This window comes from Anabrus simplex, chromosome 9 (assembly GCF_040414725.1).
Source record: "Anabrus simplex isolate iqAnaSimp1 chromosome 9, ASM4041472v1, whole genome shotgun sequence".
In the NCBI taxonomy this organism is placed as follows: domain Eukaryota; kingdom Metazoa; phylum Arthropoda; class Insecta; order Orthoptera; family Tettigoniidae; genus Anabrus; species Anabrus simplex.
The window spans coordinates 155,191,302-155,210,820 of record NC_090273.1 but is presented as its reverse complement, the minus strand read 5'-3'; the positions used below and the strand labels follow the sequence as shown (position 1 = coordinate 155,210,820).

Genomic DNA, 19,519 nt, shown 5'->3' with positions numbered 1-19,519 from the left:
GCTACGAAAGTAAAACTAATTTAAAAATTTAACAAGGTTATATTTTTCTTTCAAAATAAAGAAATAACAAACATGGCAGGTACAGAGTAGCAAGGCAACAAAGAGCAACAATAGTATTTACAGGTTTTGGGCTTCAGGCCCCGAACTTCCTATTCTCGAGCAGTTAGCCCGAATTTACATGTACATAAGGTTCAGCAAAGGGGCAGAAAACCCCAATTATGCCCAGGAGTACTTGCTCCAAATTACACAGTAATACCTCCTAGAGGCACGCAGAAACAAATAGCAAAAGAGCGATCCGCTCTCAAGATTTTAAGCCTATCACAAGGCCACACCTAACTCCACCTTCAAGTTGTCCTTTAAGGACATATGCACAGGGGTAAAATACCCAACCTACTGAGGTCTATTAAATGAAAAGAGGGATAATTACATGACCTCTAAAACACCAAGTTGAGAGGAGGCGAACTGCACTCCTAATACATTTTGTTTTTAAAACCTAATTTGGCTCTAGGCCGCAAATGCAAGGGCTAATCCCATACTACAGAGGTGACTTTAGAAAAGAACAAATTTACATAATGTTAAGGAAGAATAGGTTGAGAAAATAAGTTCACCTCAAAACAATATGAGTGTTAGCTCGAGAGGGTTACGCACTCTCTATCCCAATACGTAGTTTAAAAGATAGAATAGATACAAGTTTCTTTACATTTTTAAGGAAGGTTACATAATGGAAAAACTTCGGACCCGCCCCGAGAGTTAAACTGCTGAGCTAGCAAAGAAAGAAGTTATTAATTGGCCATTACCTTGTTGTTGACCGCTGCCGAAGAAAGAGGCGCTTCCCGCCCCCTGCTATGTACTTTACACACTGAAAGATGGAACAGAAGTGGCCCGGAGACCCTAAAATCAGCAGTTTATATCCTCTCGCAGAAGGTTCGAGGCGTTAGGGGAATGAAAACACCCTCCCACAAACTCTTTATTGGGTAGGATACAGCAACATATTCAAGTTGGGGGAAGATACCTCTGATTGGTCAGAAATTAAAGAAATTCGGGATTGGATAAATCTAAAACAAGGGGAAAAAGAGGGGTATATAGCCAACTTAAACAATAACAGAAAGAAATTTAACAAGAAACAAACTTTTGAAATAAAAATTTTCTCCAAAAAAACAGTTCTTTCACTCCGCACTAGGGTGCACTATTGTTGATCTTCAGTAGTGTCCTCTAGAAGAGAAAGTTCACACTTCTTTCTACAAGCGAAACAAAATACGTCGAAAATGACACAGTTCAAAAACTCTAAAATGTCCAGGTAGTGACATCTTCTGAGAAACTTGAAAATTAATACCGTCAATAAAGTTCAGACTTCCTCCAGCAGAGGAGTTTCAACTGGCGCACATTTTAAATTAGCGGCGTGGAGGTGTACCGCCCGGTACAATAATAATAATAATAATAATAATAATAATAATAATAATAATAATAATAATAATAATAATAATAATAATAATAATAATAATGTTACTGCACACTTGGTTAAAGTTTGAGTTTTTGTTTTGATTATATGAGTAATTAAATAATAGTGTCTTGGTCTCTTCCGTTGTTTAAGGGTATGTTGTAAGGATGTCAACATTACCGTTAAAATTAATAATAATAACGGCATTTGCTTTACGTCCCACTAACTACTTTTACGGTCATCGGAGACGCCGAGGTAACGGAATTTTGTCCCGCAGGAGTTCTTTTACGTGCCAGTAAATCTACCGACACGAGGCTGACGTATTTGTGCACCTTCAAATACCATCGGACTGAGCCAGGATCGAACCTTCCAAGTTGGGTTCAGAAGGCTAGCGCCTCAACCGTCTGAGCTACTCAGCCATGCCCGTTAAAATTAGACTGGAAGGATTGGTAAGCTTGCATAAATCGATGTGTTAGGTTTATTATCACAGGATATTGTTTAATATTATTGAATATTTCTCAGGATTTGAGGTAATGATGTTAGTCAATTCTCTACAATGTGATAATTGTAAGGAAGCAGCGGTAAAAATAAAATCCTTATCCATTCATTTCTTTGAAGAATAGGGGTAATCTCTACGCTCCTACGAAAGATATTGTTCATGTGTGAAAAATTACTGAGATGTATTTTAGAGAGAATGCATGTAATGGTTAAAGCTTAGTCATGAAAGAGAACATATCTAATGAAATCACAGCTCATTTGTGTGAAAGAAATTTGTTTTCAATGGTAAGCTCAGATGCTTTAGATCTAAATCCAATGGACACGCATGTTTATAGCCTTATTAGCATTATTTCATCTGTGTTCTTGAAAATACGTGTGAACCGTCTGTAAGGGAGTTGCATGGAAGCAAATCTGCCTATATATCGGTGGTAAGACGATGGAAAAATTTTAAGTATTACCCTTTCGGCTACTATATTACATTAATGCATCGGGATAGTGTAGTGTCGTAAGATGGCGGCGGCCGCACGCTTCCGGCTGCAGAATCCTTCATTCTCATTGCCAGTCTAAATCTACATGTCTGTGGCTTCGAATGAGTGTAATACGTTGAGACAAGAAACAAGTAGCTTTAAATGTTAACATTGATTCTTCCAAGGCCCGTACTTGTAGATATGATGTGGGCTATGTCGTGTCGAGAAAACAAGGTGAAACTCTGCGTTCCGCAGAGAACTTTGACACGCTTCTTCACAAGAAAATCTCGACTGTTCACGAGGAAGACGTCTACGGAAATGAAGGTTTGAATCTGAGAATGCTTTATCCTTGGAGCTCTAGTGGTACGCTCATTCGTCACCAGGTGATTCGCTGTACGCTGATACAGCGCTCCAAGCGGGAGCTGAAGACAACATTAAGCTCCAATCACGGCCGACCTGATGCATCGCACTAGCTAGCTCAGGAGTGCGACGAAGGATTCAGTCGGCCGTGCTCCTATTAAAATATTCTATCACACCGAGCGTGCATGAGAAGTAACAGAGAGGACATCGGACGAATCAGGTACGAATCTGGTAGCAGAAATAAATAGAAAATAATAAAATAAAATGCAACGAAGACACCGGGATAGAACGGAGGTGAAGAATGGAAAGGAAGTTGTCTGCGAAACATAAAGAGTTTTGTCTTGTTTTCCTGACGTGACATAAGCCCAAAAACCCATATCATGTAGCTTTAAATCTCAATATCGATCTCACTACAATAGTTCTGTTTTTGTTTAGAGATTAATCTCTGTTTTAGCCAAGGCAGCAACTAAGTGGGATCGGATCTTGGTAGTAGTCTCCACGATCTCCACATGCCGGCATCGGAGTATGCCCCAAACACGTCTGGATCAGGCATATCGGCAAACACGCAAGTTGGGACCTAATCCTAAGAAGCACCTTCAGCACAAGTCTACTTCAATCACTCCGCTAGCAGTCCAGTCCAGGAGCACCCAACGCACAGACCCCACCAACAGTAATCTCCCTCTTCTCGAGGACCTCCAGACTGAAGACGGTATGTCGCATGTTAACCTCGAGATCCTCACGCAAGCCATTAAAGACATTACTCAACGCTTCCAGAACGTCGACACTAAGGTGGATTAGTTTTTAGAGGACGACCACACCGACGACGACGACGGGACAGATCTGCCACAGACCGCCGACCTTCAATGGCGCCAGCTTCAGACCCCCTCCTACGACAATGGGTTTACCATTACCTACAGACACCAAGGTCTACCAGATTGCTCAAGCCCTGAAGGATCTGCCAGGGATGGGACGTGGCAGAACAAGACGACCGAGCTACCGGCGATCAAGTCGCCGTACTTCCGGAAGGGTTCCAGCCCGCGGTCACCCGTGACAGAGCATGTGCTATGAAGGAAGTCTACAGTTTAACATGACTGTATTGTTGGTGGCCACAAAAACACGGGACTCCAAAACCGACTCATGCACTGATGGCCACGGGCCCCTTTGGGATTGACATCGTGATGTTGGCTGTCTTAAGGGAAGTACAACTAGCTAATGATTATCCTTAAACAGAAATCATAGTTTTAATCCTTGAAATCAGGAAAAGAGCGTGTAAATGAAGATGTGAAAATGAGGGACTTTCTGAGCCTCACAGACACAATAATGATAAGATCGGAAGAGAACAAGAGTTGAATATGAAATTCTCAAGCAAATGGAAGACAGGAAATGCGATCAGTCCCATAGTTCTGCTTGTGACCACAGTCGTAGAACCTACTACTTTGTATGAAATTCGGACCACGAGGATGTACGTTCTCCTCTTTCCTTTCTTAATCTGTTCACCCTTCAGGGTTGGCTTTTCCCTCGGACTCAGCGAAGGATCCCACCTCTAACGCCTCAAGGGCAGTGTCTTGGAGCGAGAGACATTGGGTCCTGTATGAAACTGGGAAGGATGACCAGTACCTCGGCCAGGCGGCCTCACCTGCTATGCTGAGCAGGAGCCTTGTGGGGGATGGGAAGATTACAATTCATATACAAGGAAGAGGGAAGGAAGCAGCCGTGGCGTTGAGTTAGGTACCATCTCGGCATTTGCCTGGAGGAGAATTGGGAAACGAGGGAAAACCACTTCGATGATGGATGAGGAGGAAATCGAACCCCTCACTAGTCAGATGACCTCCCGAGGCTGAGTGGACTCCGTTCCAGCCCTCGTACCACATTTCAAATTTCGTGGCAGAGCCGGGAATCGAACCCGGGCCTCCGGGGGGAGGCAGCTAATCTCACTGATCACTACACCACAGAGGTGGACGGATGTGTGTTTTGGTTTCAAAAATCCCCCATGCAGTGCCTGGGATTTGAACCCTGGCTAATAAGGTCGCCATTTTACATTCACCATTCAGCCTTTCTACTCACGCTTTATCTTTCCTCTTGGGTGGGGGCGGTAGAATAACACCCACAGTATGAGTCGTATGAGACGCTAAAACGGCCCCCAGGAGCTCCAAACTTTGGAGGGTGGGTTGGCGACCACGGGGTGCTTAGCTGAGTCCTGGCCTTGTTTTCACTTACTTGTGCCAGGCTCCTCACTTACATCCATCCTATCTGACCTTCCTTGGTCAACTCTTGTTCTTTTCCGACACCGACGGTATTAGAGCTCTCGAGACCTAAGGAGCCTTTCATGTTCAGGCCCTTCTTTAGCTGATACCTTCATTTTTCGATGTGTCGGATCCCTTCCATTTTCTTTCTCTCTGGTGTTGTTTAGAGGAAATCCCGTTGCAAATCCCGTTTTATCTCGAGTGATGGGAAAAGGTACTCTGAGAAGAAAAGAGACTAACATTTACATCTTGAACATGGTGCCAGAAATATTTAATGTGGATGTACACCTTTGAATGTAAAACAGAAATCATTTTAATATCTTAATTTTCGGTGGATGACAGACATTGATAATCAATAAAACTGTACGAGACAGGTACACAAGTATAAATAAGTGTCAGCTGCACTTACAAACTTTTAGCACGTTCTCTTTCCGAAGTTTAATATTTTAAACAATCTTAAATTCTCAAAATTTTGAAGCTATTGCACTAAGCTTGTATATACGTGTGGAAAATAGACACAACATGTGCTATGATCTTTAAAAAAATACACAGTTCAAAACACACATCGGGTATGTGAACGTTAATTTGGCAGATGGAGTTCCAATGGGCGTACAGCATACCTTGAGACCTTAGCTACTCAGCGTATGTCAAATCGAAGTTATACTCCATCTGTAGCCGTAGCTATGCACTAAACTGTCAGGTGACTCCTCAAAACAAAGTGAATAGCGATGAGTGCGTGTGTCGTTGTGAGGTACACAAGCAACTGCGGTCATCTGAGCACGTTGTACATACACCAGCACATCCCATGATACATCTTAACGAGGTTCAAGTCGCAAAGGCCGTCACTTTGATCCAGGAAGAATGGTCTTTTCGTCGTGCTGTTGTGGATCTCAATGTCTCTTCGTCAGTTATTCACCGCTTGTGGAACCGCTACAGTGAGACAGGCCAGTTCACAAGGAGGGTTGGACAAGTTCTTGGACACGTGACAACCCCACAGGATGACCGATATCTGACCACCTGTGCGTTGTGGCGTCGTTCAGCAACTGCCAGAGAACTGCAACAAGACCTCAGGAGGGTCACTGGAGTCACGGTGTCTGACCAGAGAGTAAGGAACAGGTTAATAGAAGTGTCCTTACGACCCAGACGTCCTGTTCGAGCGCCCCGTTTAACGCAGCAACAGGCGCAGCTCGCTTTGTGTTTGTCCGTACCCACGTCAACTGGCAACTTCGCCAATGCACACCTGTGTGGTTCACAGACGAGTCCAGATTTCCCCTGACACAGCGTGATGGACGTCAATGTGTATGGCGACGCCGTGGTGAGCAGTACATGCCATATGTTATTCAGGAAGGCGGCCGATTCGGACAGGGTTCTGTGATGATGTGGGGTGGCATCAGCATTAATGACCGTACGGATCTTGTCGTCATCCGTGGTAATCTTACCGCAGCGGGGTACATCCAGTAGATACTGCTACAGCATGTGTTGGTTGCTGCATACGGTGTTGGCCCTGAATTCGTACTCATGCACGATAATGCCAGGGCTCATGTAGCGCGCGTCACTAGAGCTGTCTTTTGAGAACTGGACATTCAAGAGATGGAATGGCCAGCAGTCAGTCCCGACCTTAATCCCATCGAGCATGGGTGGGTTAGGCTTGACGGAAGTGTTCGTGGGCGTCCTGTTCCACCACAGACTCTCCAACACCTCGAACAGGCACTCATTGAAGTATGGGACCTGATACCGCAACGTGACTTCCGTCGACTTATACGGAACGTGCCACAAAGGTGCCAAGCTGTGATACATGCTCGTGAAGGACATACACATACTGAAGCTCTCCAACTGTGAAAACATCCACCCTAGAGAACTATTATCACTTTGTTTTCGCCCCTATTTGGACATTGCCGTTTGTGTTCTGAAAATAAACGCGAATCCATCGACGTTCTTTTGTATACTTGAACGATAAAGAATAAAGGTTTAGTTGGTAATATACCTGGGTGTGAGCTATTGTTTTGTGAAGCATGGCATACGTCGAAAAACATGTTCCCATATTTTTTCGATCTGTGTATAATTATTTCCAAGAAATCGATAAGTTTCCTTGTTTTATGAAAAAATATATTATTTGCAGTGATCTGAGATTTTACTGTATGTTCTAGATATACTAGTCATATAAATGATGAGGGTATTTATGGTAAAAGTCTTACCTGTGTCACATATTACACCAGACATACAACTATTAACAGTGTATTGATGAGCAACGGGTAACTTTTCTGTGAACAGGAAATGCCCTAGCAATATAGTAGTAGATCGTATTAAAACTGAATTTTTACATAAATATAAATTTTTATACATTTCTGAATATTTTGATTTGATATAGACTGATGACGCTCTTTGGGGAATGAAACACGTCACTCTATTTTAATTCATTTTTTCCAGGCAGTGTGTGAATGTATTTATTCAAAATTGGTTTCGGTAGATTGAAGAATCTAACAGTTGTACACTACTTTTCTGAAATAAAGGAAAGTAAATTTCACTAAATTTGAACTAGCGATCTGACTTCCTCTCAGTGACGTCATACAGCTTCGTTAGGCAGAGTCAATTAAAGTCTCCATGGAAACGTTTACGTTCGTGATAATAAATAAAAGACGTTAAGTCGAGATGCCTTACTTTAAATGACAATATTGGTTGCAGAACACACGTGGAGGCAACGAAAATTGCTGTGAAGAAGAAGGTAAAATAGGATAGAAATATTGCAGAGCCCTAAGATGAGCAGACATTGCCGTCATCTTCCCATGAGAGCTGTAAAATTATTCTTGTCGTTAATTTAGAAAAATTTGAAGAAAAAATGTCAATGAAATTTAGTAAGTAAATGTTTATTTATTTCTGCTACCAGTGGCGTACAACGGTTGGCAGCATAAAATGCACAATAAAATGAAATTAATGAACTACACTATACTGATTCCGGATATAAAGCGAAGATAAAAGTAATATTGGTGATGACCCCCATACGAAACTGATATAAAAGAATATTCCAATAATACTTTTTCTAACTATAAAATTAAGAAAACATTATTCAAAACCTATTAATTTAGTAAATTTGAATTTACTTAAACCACCGCATTTCCGTAATAATAATAATAATAATAATAATAATAATAATAATAATCATTACCGTATTTTTGTGGATCACAGATGTGAAAGAAGGTGCGGGCATAAATGGCACTATCTACTACAATCAATAGATAAATTAAAAGCTTTAAAAATCAAAGTTATATTTCTTTTGAACAGTTTTTTTCAAATGCAGAATATTAACAAAACCAGTCACTCAGTGACAGTACAAGATTTCAGATACATAATTAGTTTGTTAGTTTAGTTACAAGTTTGGAGAAATCAGAAAAATTCACAAGTTAACAATCTGAGCTTAAAGCGCCCAACTTTTACAAATGCTACTTGAGCATTATTGCTCCGTCCGCTCAGTAGTCCAAGAGACGGGTGTCCCAATTTCTTTTACAAAGTATTTACAAGGTACAATTATTTCAAGAGCACTTTTGCTCCACCACAACGTTACCGCTTTCCAAAAACAATCATTTAACCATTAAAAGGCAAAGAGCGTCGTTGCTGTATTAAAACTTTACAATAGGACACCTGATTTTAGAAAGGTCCAGGCCTATCAAAGGCACCGCCTACATAAACAATAGTTACTGTCTCAGATACACAACGATCTGACTACTTAACCTAGAAGAAATAAATTGAATGATACAGGGGTATCGAATACCCATTCTACCGGGCGTTTGAGGAAAATAAAACCAGGTTGGTTTTACTGGCCCAAACTTCAAAATGATGCGGAGACAGACACTTGTACTTCTTGAAATTTCAATTAGAAGCTAAAACCCTAATTGCGCTTATAGCCCGACGTTACAGAGGCTAGTCCTATGCTACAGAGGTGACTAGGTGGAGAAAATTTAAGTTACAGGAGCTACAGAAAGAAAATGGTTGTAAAATCATAGTCACCTCGAAGTAAAGTTGATAGGGAACTCGAGAAGGTGTCACATCCTCTATTCAAGAATTTAAGCTAAAGTGTTTTTAGGCTTGTTTGAAATTGACAGTAGGAATTTACATCTTAGAAGATTGGATATTTAAAGTTATATTATAAAGTAGGAAACCTGCCCCTCGAGCTAGCTTTCAGAGGCTATCACCAAGTTATTAAATGGCTGCCATTACCTTACTGCGCTGGACTGCTTGATGAAGGGCGAGAGGCCCCCGCCTCCATTATTAGCACACACTCAGAAACAGGACGACCAAGAAAAATGCCAGCTTTTAAACCCGAGAGGAAGGTTCTAGAAAAATCTGGGTTAAGACCCGACACACCCCAATTATTATTGAATAATTCAATGTGTACAAGGAAACGATGATTGGTTGAAAATTAAATACCAAATATTTTCGATTGGCCAGCATCACAAGTTGGCGGGAAGATATAGAAGTATTTACAACTTTAACATACCAAAAAGAAAATATAATCAACTGAGTGTAGTAAACCTAGGAATACAAAATACTTCTTGTTCTAGTCGTTTCAAGTTTTAGGCGTAAGATGTCATTTTACAAGGCGCTTGATTTAAATGAACGGGGAGGGGTGTACCCTCGCGGTATAATAATAATAATAATAATAATAATAATAATAATAATAATAATAATAATAATAATAATAATAATAATAAAGAAGATAGAGAATGGAACACAAATATAAAGTGTGGAATCAGACTGGGTTGCAAAAAAGAAGAACCTTAAAATCAATTTTATTTGTTTCGCAGATGATTTAAACTTGTTTACTGAAACAATGGAGGAAGCAAGAGAGCAAATCCTTGAACTAGAGAAACAAGCAGGCAACATAGGTCTTCACATGTCCTTCGAAAAAAAATCATAACAGACAACAAACACCCATATAAATACCTCAAAACCCAAGAAAAAAAAGGTTTGAAATAGTAAAACAATGCAAATATGTCGGAGAATGGATTAGTTGGAATGCTGTGGAATGCAAAGCAATGGAATCCAGAAAAAATAAACTTGAACTGGACTTCCATCTAACAAAAGTCCGGCTCCATGGCTAAATTGTTAGCGTGCTGGCCTTTGGTCACAGGGGTACCGGGGTTCGATTCCCCACTGGGTCGAGGATTTTAACCATCATTGGTTAATTTCTCTGGCAAGGGGACTGGGTGTATGTGTGTCGCCTTCATCATCATTTCATCCTCATCATGACGCGCAGGTCGCTTAAGGGAGTCAAATCGAAAGACCTGACCTGGCGAGCCCAATATGTCTTCGGACACGGCATACGCCATTTCATTTTCTTTCAACTGGCAAAAGATGCATACAACAAGAAATCCCTTTCATGGGGGTACAAAAAACATTACAAGACAGTGATTAAACCAGAAGGACTGTGCGCAGCAGAAACACTAAACACGAATTTCAAAGGCCAGATGGAGAAACTCGAGCTAAAAGAAAGGACAATTATTTTGAGAAAGATCATAGGATAAACATTTCATGATACTATAATAATATACATCAAGAATGAAACACTCTCAGATACTATCCGAAAATGAAGGATAATTGTTTACGGTCATCTTCTCAGAATGAACTCTACTAGATTAACCAAACAAATCTTTGAGTTCTTCCGTAAACGCAACACAAAACGCAACCGGTTTAAAGAAAATGAAAAAGACACAGTAGAATTGAAAATGATAGAAAATTCACTATTCGATCTAACGGCTAAATTAATAACAAAAGACGAAAATATAAGGTTCCAAGAAAAATCTACATTAAAAGTCAAACCTATATCTCGGAAGACGGGGGGACACGAAGATCAAGAAGAATGAAGAAATAATAATAATAATAATAATAATAATAATAATAATAATAATAATAATAATAATAAACTTAGTAATAAATGTCAATTGTAATAATAATAATAATAATAATAATAATAATAACAAATAAAACCTGAATAAAAATAAGTTGATACCAATAAAATAACAAAACTACAGATAATTAAGTTGAGATAAAACTGTATAAGGTACTGTTTACTAAGGAAAACTTGCCCACAACCGTGTGCTGGTTTCTAGCCCTAATTTTATGTTTGTGATAATTTCTCGATAAGTACGCGGGAAGTTCCAAGCTATTCCTAACACTAAGATCACACAGGCGAGCTCTAGACTTTCCTTTTATTCCCCTTTACGAAACGCGCCGCTCTTCTTTGAACGTTTTCTAGGAAATGTAGTAAACCCTACCCTGTACGGATCGCCGATCCATATTCGAGAATCGGTCTTAACAAACATTCGTAAGCTTTAGTTTTGGCACCAGAATTAGCTTCCTTGAGATTCCGCATAATAAAATGTAATGATTTCCAGGAATTTTTAACTACATTTTCCACTTGCCGTGTCCAATTTAAGTCTTTCTTTTAAATATTAACACCTAAGTACTTACAACTATCTACTTGAACAACACATTCCCCCTTTTCTTTTGTGAGTAGGACAGTAGAATAAGATCCACGGTATCCCTTGCCCGTCGTAAGAGGAGACTAAATGGTGACCCAGGGGCCCTGAGCTGAGTCCTGGCATTGCTTCCGCTTACTTGTGCCAGGCTCCTCACTTTCATCTATCCTATCCGACCTCTCTTGGTCGACTCTTGTTCTTTTCCAACCCCGACGGTATTAGAGCACTCGAGGCCTAGGGAGTCTTTCATTTTTTGAAATGTCGGATCCCTTCCATTTTTTCTCTCTGATTACTGTTATATAGAGGATGGTGGTCTAGTTGTACTTCCTCTTAAAACAATAATCATCACCACCACCAACACTCCCCCACAAGGGGAGTTACCTATCTCGTAACCGCGCAGCTCGATGCCATATACACCTGACCTGGATGTTCCACCGTAGGGGAGTGCTGGATATCCGTACCGCTCGGCTCCCAAGAGGATTGGAATATCCCTCGATCGCAAGGCGTGGACAGGCTCAAGAGGCCACAACACAGAAGAATTGCTCCAGCCTCGTGCCCGTACAAACAGAAGAGGTCACCAGGGAGCGCGGCACGTGTACTCTACAGGTGTGGACAGAACGTGTTTTAAATTCAAACTCTGAGACACTTCTCCATTAAGAGAATGAAAACACTGAGCCAGTTCGACATCAGGACTAGCTGTCGAACACCGAGTTAGTGTTTCTGTAATAGCAATAGTAGTCCCATCTAGCGGAGATGAGTGGCAACACACCAACAACAATGGTCAGACAAGGTATTGTTTTTATTGGTAAGCATGTGGTAAGTTTTCGTTCCTGGGACATGCGAAATTTAAGGCCATTGCATTCCATTTTTTTCGCGTTGAGTGATATTCGAGCATTCAATAGCTTGGCTTCTCTTTTGCGATTCCTTTCCCTTCTTTCACCGAGTGATCGTTGGCGTTTTCATTCTTATTTTTACGATTTTTATTATCTTCCTGATGGATAGCCCAGCTTAAAACATCACAAAAAATACATTTTCCGCTGAACAAACTCTAAAACGGTGCTAAACTTAGGTAAAAATCCGTAGATTTTCTTACTTCCAATGTTTGGAACACTCAATTCTATTAAATATAGTTTTAAGAACGGTAAGAATATAAGAAAAGATCGTCACTACACCTACTGAGCATTTTGAAAACAATCACATCAATTGATTTGAAGTATGACTGGATATTGGAACTAATATAATCCGATGGAGAACACACTAGTTTTAATTCAGTCTGTGTGATTTCATTAACACATAATGCAAAGTGGTAAATAACTAGATTATATCATCATCATCATCATCTGTTTACCCTCCAGGTTCGGTTTTTCCCTCGGACTCAGCGAGGGATCCCACCTCTACCGCCTCAAGGGCAGTGTCCTGGAGCTTCAGACTCTTGGTCGGGGGATACAACTGGGGAGAATGACCAGTACCTCGCCCAGGCGGCCTCACCTGCTATGCTGAACAGGGGCCTTGTGGAGGGATGGGAAGATCGGATGGGGTAGGCAAGGAAGAGGGAAGGAAGCGGCCGTGGCCTTAAGTTAGGTACCATCCCGGCATTTGCCTGGAGGAGAAGTGGGAAACCACGGAAGACCACTTCGAGGATGGCTGAGGTGGGAATCGAACCCACCTCTACTCAGTTGACCTCCCGAGACTGAGTGGACCCCGTTCCAGCCCTCGTACCACTTTTCAAATTTCGTGGCTCGAGCCGGGAATCGAACCCGGACCTCCGGGGGTGGCAGCTAATCACGCTAACCACTACACCACAGAGGCGGTAACTAGATTATATAACAAATAATAATATAAGTATATCCAACTTTCGTCCCATTTCTCTACAGGGTCAGGCATCAAGTGAGATGAATGTTCGTAGCGAGTTTTTACTACCGGATACTGGTTCGAATCCCGTTGGTCGAAAAATTTTCTCCATCAGAATGTTAGCCAGCAGGACACTACATTGTGGCTCAAAAGTCTGTATTCAATGAGTTTCAAACCTCTCCGCAGTGTTCGCATGGAATGAGGACACATGGCACTGTTGATGGTGATTCATCCGTTGGATGGAGACGTTAAGGCTTGAAGAGATCCATCGGTGTTAATCGACAGGATTAGGCTATGTGCCGACACCGGGTTTCACCCTCTCCCTACCTCATCACCATCATCTCACGTCCAGACGTAGAGGTCATTCATGAGCGTCAAATAGAAGGACGTCCATGAGGCAAACAGAACACGTCCTCGGGCAATCGCGGCACTAAAAGCCAAACGATGAGTAAATAAATCCATCAACATAGAGTCTCCTTGTTCGTCCTGTAGTTGGTACAACCTATGGATTCGGCCTAGTTTTATGATCGGATACTCTTCCAGATATCAACACTGTAAGCAGGAATGTATTCACTGTTGCCTGCCTGTGTGGTAATTAGTAGTGTGATATGTATAAGTGAAGTGGTTTGTATGAAGACGAATACCCAGTCTCCAAGCCAGAGGAGTTAACCAGAAGGGGCCAAATTATTAATCCTCAATCACGAATCAAACCCAAGACCATCTGAATTAAAGGCCAGTACTATTTTTTACGTCGCACTGGCACAGATAGCTCTTATAGCGATCATGGGATAGGAAAAAACTGGGAGCGGAAAGGAGGCGACTGTGCCCTTAATTAAGGAACAGAATTGTCTGGAAATGGGAAACCATGGAAAACCGCATTCATTACTGCGGACAGCGGGGTTCTAACCCACTATCTCCGAATGCAAGCTGATAGCCACATACAGTAAGCCAAACCGCGGGGCTCGGTCTCACTATGTTGAACAACTGACTGCTCTGGGACATTATTACTATTATTATTAATGTTATTATTATTATTATTATTATTATTATTATTATTATTATTATTATTATTATTATTATTATGAGAGAGCTCCCTTAGAATGTAATCCTAATCAGCTTGTTACAAGGCATGCGGCGGGCCTGTCATGAGGTGCTCTGGAGCACTGCCTTCTAAATTACAGCTCTGGGACACTGTGACGTCCAGTAGCTCAGGGCTTATCTGGAGTTTTACGAGACGCCTGCTGTATATCTTACGAGCGACCGCATAGTTATTTTGCTCTTTACATCGGGAGTGAGTGGTTCATACTTCCCGAGCGCCTAGCTGCAAATCTGGAATTTAACATACAACTAGAATAAGCGGAACTTGCGAGTAGACCTGGTGTAGTGCAGCTGGTTGAAATATTACATTCTTGTCGCTGAAAAGGACAAGTGCTGAAATAATCGGGAAACAAAAGCTGAATTATAAACCTCAGAATGCATTTTTAACATGACGTGGAAGTAATACAAATAGAACTTCAGAGAATCTATTCCTGATCTTATCTGAGATCATTTCACATTCATTTCAACCAAATGCAGAGATACTTTCTTAAAGCAGGCCTCTTCGTCTCCAAGTAGGATGAACATTTCACTGACGATATTTTAAAAATAAAATGTTCTTAGGCGACCCTCGCCTTCAAAAATTGTAAATTGTAAAATTTGTAAATAACTACCATGCCTAACCAAGTGTCCAATGAGTTTTTTTTTTTTTTCAGATTTTCCCCATACTTTAAGTACTGTCTTTCCTCCCCTATTTTTTTTATTTTTTTATTTTTTTTTTTGCAAAACCACTTCATTGCTCTTCCTGTCAGTCCAGCTATAGTTCAGTTCTTATGTGTTTCGACTTGACATTTGAGCTCTGCTTTATGGCGGAGGCTAAGTGAATTTATTAATTTTTTTATTTTCGTGTGGCTATTTTTAGCTGGATGCAGCCCTTGTAAGGCAGACCGTCCGATTAGTGTGGGCGGCGTCTGCCACGTGTAAGTAACTGCGTGTTATTGTGGTGGAGGATAGTGTTATGTGTGGCGTGTGAGTTGCAGGGATGTTGGGGACAGTATACAAACACCCAGCCCCCGAGCCACTGCAATTAGCCAATGAAGGTTAAAATCCCCGACCCGGCCGGGAATCGAACACGGGACCCTTTGAACGGAAGGTCAGTACGCTGACCATTGAGCCAACGAGTCGGACGCTAAGTGAATTAATAAACAGCCAATCATAAGCAGCCGATCGCTCAGATAGAGCGCGTTAGACTCTTGTTCCGGTTACCAGTGTTGTCGATCTGTTGCTATCAGCTGTGTGTTGTGTTGTGGTCAGTTCTTTGTCAGTTCACTCAGTCATTCTTGACATAGCATTAACAAGGACGGCCAGAAATAATGAGTTGATTGAGTGGTTGAAGGAGCACAATATTTCGGTTCGCGGAGACATAATGAAAGGGGGGAGATCTCATGCATCTTGTGAAACAAAACAAGCCCTAGGATCCAGTTTACGTGGTGGATAAAATAGCCAGGAGGCATGGGCATGAAGTTGTTCGCTTTCCACCTTACCATTGCCATTTTAACACCATACAACTGATTTGAGCCCAAGTAAAGGATTAGGCCTATGTAGCTGCGATAACCGACTGTTCACAGTTTCAGAAGTTGAAAGACTGCTCCGTTTCTAAAGATCACACTTCCGTCACACAAATTTTCAGATGACTTCCAGCCATAAGACCTCCTTATGTCAACATTAAAGTTTTCGGGTAATGCATTATTGCTGCCATCTTGGGGTACTAATATCGCCGTGCCGCGCGGTTAACAATTAGTTTAGATGGGACTCTGACATGGCAGCACGTCCTGTGTGGTGTCATTTAATTCCGTCTCTTCTGAGTTCTACCAATGTACGGCAGAAATGATTTAACAGGTGAGCATTTAAGTACATTGTGGTGCAAAGAATTGTTATAAGTTTCTTTCACAAACATGTTGTGACGTAAGGGCTATAAATGAATTGAAATGTACCGAAAACGCATTAGAGACGACAGACTAGTTTACTATACAATGGCACGCTCCAAACGAAGCATCTTCAAAAACTCCTTTCTAATTTGTATATCAATGTTTGAAATGAGTACATTCTTGTCTTAAGAAAGGCGATCCATGCTTGTGCTAGCCACAATTCTATGTCCTCCTTACTTCTGCCATAGTTATTTATTCTAGTATCCAAGTAACAATGTCCTTTTATTTTACTTCCCTCAAGACGTCATTTCCTAATTCGATATTTCCTTTTTTTTTTTTGCTAGTTGTTTTACGTCGCACCGACACAGATACGTCTTACGGCGACGATGGGACAGGAAAGGGCTAGGAGCGGGAAGGAAGCGGCCATGGCCTTAATTAAGGTACAGCCCCAGCATTTGCCTGGTGTGAAAATGGGAAACCACGGAAAACCATTTTCAGGGCTGCCGACAGTGGGGTTCGAACTTACTATCTCCCGAATACTGGATACTGGCCGCAATTAAGCGACTGCAGCTATCGAGCTCAGTTGATATTTCCTGTCTCGCCTGACTTCGTTCTATTTCATTCAATTACTTTTGTTTTGAATTTATTTATTTCCATCGTGAACTTCTTCTCCAAAACTTTGTGCACACCATTCAGCAATTTCTCCACATCTTCAGCAGTCTCAGATAAAACAACAATATCGCCAGCAAATCTGAGAGTTTACATTTCCTCTGTTTAGTTCGTGATTCCTTTTCTAAATTCCTCTTTGATATCCTGTACCGCTTGTTCTGTCATTGAAAACTTTGAAAAAGACTGTTAAAATATGTTCAAGAATATTCTCTTATATAATTTTTGATCGAATTTAACTGAATGATAAAGTATACAGAAGGTCTTTCCGGATCTCTGGGGACGAAGTTTGAAAGCAATGTCTCCACCAACGATCATGTTCAATTGGAAAGCCAGCATTTCTAGCGATAGCCTGACAACGTCATTTCCATTGCAACAGACTTATTCGCAGAGCTACCTTATCCCATTCATCCTGACAGGCTTTCCAGAGGCCATTGATTGTGTGTGGACGTCTATTTCCTAAGGCCCTTTGTAGGAGTCCAAATGCACAAAGGTCATGGGTGACTCATCGGGTACCTTCACTGGATTGCACGGATTCCAGTCCATCTCCATTCTCTCTAAGACAGACGAGCCGAACGAGAGGTGTGGCTGGATGCTTTATCTTGATGTACCCATACCTTATTTTTCATCCTCCCAAACAGGAAGGTTTATGCTGTATTTATTGACCTTGAGAAGGCTTTTGACTGTGTCAGATGGGACAAATTGATGACAATCCTGAAGAAACATGGAGTTGATTGGAGGGATAGAAGGCTAATAAGGAATTTGTATTTAAACCAGAGAGCAAGAGTGAGAATAGGAGATGAGTTGAGTGAAGAAACTGAATTAGGAAGAGGTGTAAGACAGGGCTGCTCTTTATCACCGACACTGTTCAACATCTACCTCGAAGACATAATCAATGAAAGTTTTAAAGGAAATAGTGGAGTTTGTGTTGGAGGTAGGAGAGTAGAATGTATAAGATTTGCAGATGATATGGTTGTGTTGGGAGAAAGCGAACGTGAAATGATACAAATGTTAGATAAACTCAACATGAAACTAGAAGAATATGGAATGAGAATTAATAAGAAGAAGACCAAAAGTATGATAATTGGAGGAAAAGGTAGAAGTTGTCATATTAGTATAGGGGGAGAAGAAATAGAGCAAGTCAGTAACTTCAAGTATTTGGGAAGTATGATCAGAGATGATACGTATTGCACAACAGAAATTAAGAAAAGAATTGCCGTAGCAAAAGAAGGCTTTAAGAAAAAAATCAAAATTATTTTGTGGACCACTAAACAAAGACTTGCTAAGTGTTACATTTGGAGCATAGCGCTGTATGGCGCAGAGACTTGGACGTTGAGAAAGAAAGATGAGAGAATATTGGAGGCACTAGAGATGTGGGTATGGAGGAGAATAGAACGAGTGAAATGGGAACACCGGGTAAGGAATGAGGAGGTATTACGAAGAGTTGTAGAATAACGAAGTATATTACAAATCATTAGAAGGAGAAAAATGAACTGGATCGGACATTGTTTGAGGAGAACTTGTTTACTGAAAGAAGGAATAGAAGGAATGGTGAAAGGCAAACGAGGAAGAGGAAGGAAAGAATATCAAATGTTGGACAATATCCAAGGAAATAAATATTCGGGCATGAAAAACTTGGTGCAGGACAGGCAACAGTGGAAGAGGTTCGTCCCATGACAAGACCTGCCATAAGGCAGAATACCTAGATGATGATGATGACATACCGGTACAGTGCTGGGATACCTGTTTCGTAAATGAGTGTTAAAACCTCCTGCTGATAGTATGTAGAGTTCAGCTTCATATTTTTTTTTGCTAGGGGCCTTACGTCGCACTGACACAGATAGGTCTTATGGCGACGATGGGATGGAATGGCCTAGGAGTTGGAAGGAAGCGGCCGTGGCCTTAATTAAGGTACAGCCCCAGCATTTGCCTGGTGTGAAAATAGGAAACCACGGAAAACCATCTTCAGGGCTACCGACAGTGGGATTCGAACCCCCTATCTCCCGGATGCAAGCTCACAGCCGCGCGCCTCTACGCGCACGGCCAACTCGCCCGGTATACCTACATATTATTAGTGACGCAGCGAATAGTTAACTTGTGAGCGATGATCATGAACCCCTTGGAAAACTTTCCTGCTATTCTTTATACAATGTTTGATAATTGTTTGTCTCGCAAATTGAGCGATTTTGTTACAGTCAGTAAGGTACACATATGATTCGTCTCATATCACCACATTTTTCCATCTGATCCCTGCCCTCATACAGCTTTCTTGTGTCAGTACGACGTTCTGAAATGTGACGAGACAACAGCTTGCGAACTCAGCGCTTTTACCGCTTTTCTAATTGCAATTCCTTGTTGATTATGGTGTTAACTGTTGAAACAGACATCCCCAGCTTACGTGCGATAGTCTTTTGAGGGACCAGGTTCCCACCTGAGACAACGACCTTCACTTTCTTCAGAACTTCTGGTATACGGTAGCTGGTCGTGGATTTGCCTGTTTGTCTCCTCTGGAATTAAGCCCAGTCGCCCTTTGCATATTTTATTCAATACAGCACTGATC

The 19,519-nt window shown here is 41.4% G+C and overlaps 1 protein-coding gene across 2 annotated transcripts in view; it reads right to left on the bottom strand.

Moving 5' to 3' along the window:
- The window catches only part of LOC136881004 (uncharacterized), a 1,030,421-nt gene that overhangs the window by 721,708 nt on the left and 289,194 nt on the right, over positions 1–19,519 (bottom strand). The window lies entirely within an intron of this gene.